Source organism: Hyaena hyaena, unplaced genomic scaffold (assembly GCF_003009895.1).
Source record: "Hyaena hyaena isolate Hyena2069 unplaced genomic scaffold, ASM300989v1 scaffold_871, whole genome shotgun sequence".
Lineage (NCBI taxonomy): Eukaryota > Metazoa > Chordata > Mammalia > Carnivora > Hyaenidae > Hyaena > Hyaena hyaena.
This window is the reverse complement of record NW_024081500.1, coordinates 89,528-92,427: the sequence shown is the minus strand read 5'-3', so window position 1 is coordinate 92,427 and position 2,900 is coordinate 89,528.

Below are 2,900 nucleotides of genomic sequence, written 5' to 3'. Positions count from 1 at the left end.
TCCCCAGCCACATGTCACGTTACGCAGGTTGAATTGTCTCCATATGACAAAGGCTCTTCTCCATTGGGTCTTTCCTGTTTCCTCTCAGCGGGAGGGAGCATGGAGTCCCTCCTTCCCAGGCTGGCGGCTGCACCTCACTTGGGGTGGGGTTGAGACGCCAGGCTGTGGGTTGAGCTGAGTAGTTCTCCGGGAAGATCAAGGAGCCAGGGCAGGTGATGATGCTGGTATTTGTTCTGGGAATTTCAACATTCATGGATCTGAACCTCCTGTGGCTGCGAATTTAACTCAAGAGCAGAAGGATGTACTGAGGCCTGGAAGGCCCTACAGACCAGGGGTCCCCCCATGTTCACCTGCCCTCTGCCAGCTCCCAGGTGGTCCTGGCTGTGCACATCAACAGGGACTGGCAGCATCTTGGGCAAGGGCTTGGCTTCCAGCAGTTGATCTGCTCAGAGTCAAGAGTCCCAGTTTCCCTTTGTGAGGGGTGAGGACAAGGTCAGGAGGCTAAGGGGACATAAAATAGGCACTGTCAAGAAGTAGAGGTTCTTTAAATAGGGAGAGGAGACCTGGTGGCCTCTGTGAAGAGATCTGGGGCTTCTCTGTCTGTAATATCCTCATTGCGCTCAATGCAGCAAATGTTCTAACTATTTTTGTTGTTGGTGGTGGTGGTTGGTTGGTTTTTTGTTTTTTATTTTTTTGTTTATTTGCATGTACAAATGCTTTATTGCAGCAGGTTTTTTTTTATTTTTTAAATTTACATCCAAGTTAGCATATAGTGCAACAGTGATTTTAGGAGTAGATTCCTTAGTAACCCTTACCCATTTACCCCCTCCCCCCTCCCCCGACTCCTCCAGTAACCCTCTGTTCTCCATATTTAAGAACCTTTTATGTTTCATCCCCATCCATCGCTGTTTTTTTATTATTTTTGCTTCCCTTCCCTTATGTTTATCTGTTTTGTGTCTTAAAGTTCTTGTATGAGTGAAGTCATATGATACTTGTCTTTCTCTAATTTTGCTTAGCATAATAGCCTCTAGTTCCATCCACGTAGTTGCAAATGGCAAGATTTCATTCTTTTGATTGCTAATTAATACTCCATTTTATGTAAATATATACCACATTTTCTTTATCCACTTATCCATCGATGGACATACTTTGGCTATTGTTGATAGTGCTGGTATAAACGTTGGGGTGCAAGGTCTCTGAAAAACAGCATAACTGTATCCCTTGGATAAATACCTAGTAATGCAATTGTTGGGTCATAGAGTAGTTCTACTTTTAATTTTTTGAGGAACCTCCATACTGTTTTCCAGAGTGGCTGCACCAGTTTGGATTCCACCAGCAGTGCAAGAGAGATCCTCCTTCTCTGCATTCTTGCCAACATCTTTTGTTGCCTGAGTTGTTAATGTTAGCCGTTCTGACTGAAGTAAGGTGGTATCTCATTGTGGTTTTGATTTGTATTTCCCTGATGATGAGTGATGTTGAGCATTTTTTCATGTGTCTGTTCACCATCTGGACGTCTTCTTTGGAGAAGTGACTGTTCGTGTCGTTTGCCCGTTTCTTCACTGGATTTTTTTTTTTTTCCAGGATGTTGAGTTTGATAAGTTCTTGATAGGTTTTGGATACTAACCCTTTATCTAATATGTCATTTGCAAATATCTTCTTCCATTTATTCTGTCGGTTGCCTTTGAGCTTTGCTGATTGTTTCCTTCACTGTGCAGAAGCTTTTTATTTTGATGAGGCCCCAATAGTTCATTTTTCCTTTTGCCTCCCTTGCCTCCTGAGACGTGTTGAGTAAGAAGTTGCTGTGGCCAAGATCAAAGAGGTTCTTGCCTGCTTTCTCCTCTAGGATTTTGATGGCTTCCTGTCTTACCTTTAGGTCTTTCATCCATTTTAAGTTTGTGTATGGTGTAAGAAAGTGGTCCAGGTTCATTTTTATGCATGTTGCTGTCCAGTTTTCCCAGCACCACTTTTGAAGAGACTGTCTTTATTCCATTGGATATTCTTTCCTCCTTTGTCAAAGATTAGTTGGCCATATGTTTGTGGGTCCATTTCTGAGTTCTTTATTCTGTTCCATTGATCTGAGTGTCTGTTTTGTGTGTGTGTGTGTTTGTGTGCGCGCGCGCGCGTGTGCATGCGGCGCACACATGCTAGTACCATACTGTCTTGATACTTACAGTTTTATAATACAGCTTGAAGTCTGGGATTATGATGCCTCCTGCTTTGGTTTTCTTTTCAAAATTGCTTGGCTATTCAGGCTTTTCTGATTCCATTCAAATTTGAGGATTGTTTTAGCTTTTTGAAGAATGCTGGTATTTTTTATTTTTTTATTTTTATTTTTATTTTTTACAAATAGTTTATTGTCAAATTGGTTTCCATATAACACCCAGTGCTCATCCCCACAAGTGCCCTCCTCCATGCCTATCTCCCTCCTCCCCCCCACATCTATCAGTCCTCAGTTTGTTTCTCAGCATTCAAGAGTCTCTCATGGTTTGCCTCTCTCCCTTTCCCCCACCATTTCCCCCCTTCTTCTCCCCCATGGTCCTCCGTTAAGTTCTCCTAATCCTCCTATACGTGCAAACATATGGTAGCTGTCCTTCTCTGCCTGACTTATTTCACTCAAGATAACACCCTCAAGGTCCATCCATGTTGCTACACAAGGCCAGGTTTCATTGTTTCTCATTGCCATATAGTATTCCATCATATAGATAAACCACATCTTCTCGATCCATTCGTCTGTTGATGGACACTTAGGCTCTTTCCATGTTTTGGCTATTGTTGAGAGTGCTGCTTTGAACATCGGGGTACATGTGCTCCTATGCATCAGCATTTCTAGATCCCTTGGATAAATTCCTAGCAGTGCTATTGCTGGGTCCTAGGGGAGTTCTATTGTTAATTTTTTGAGG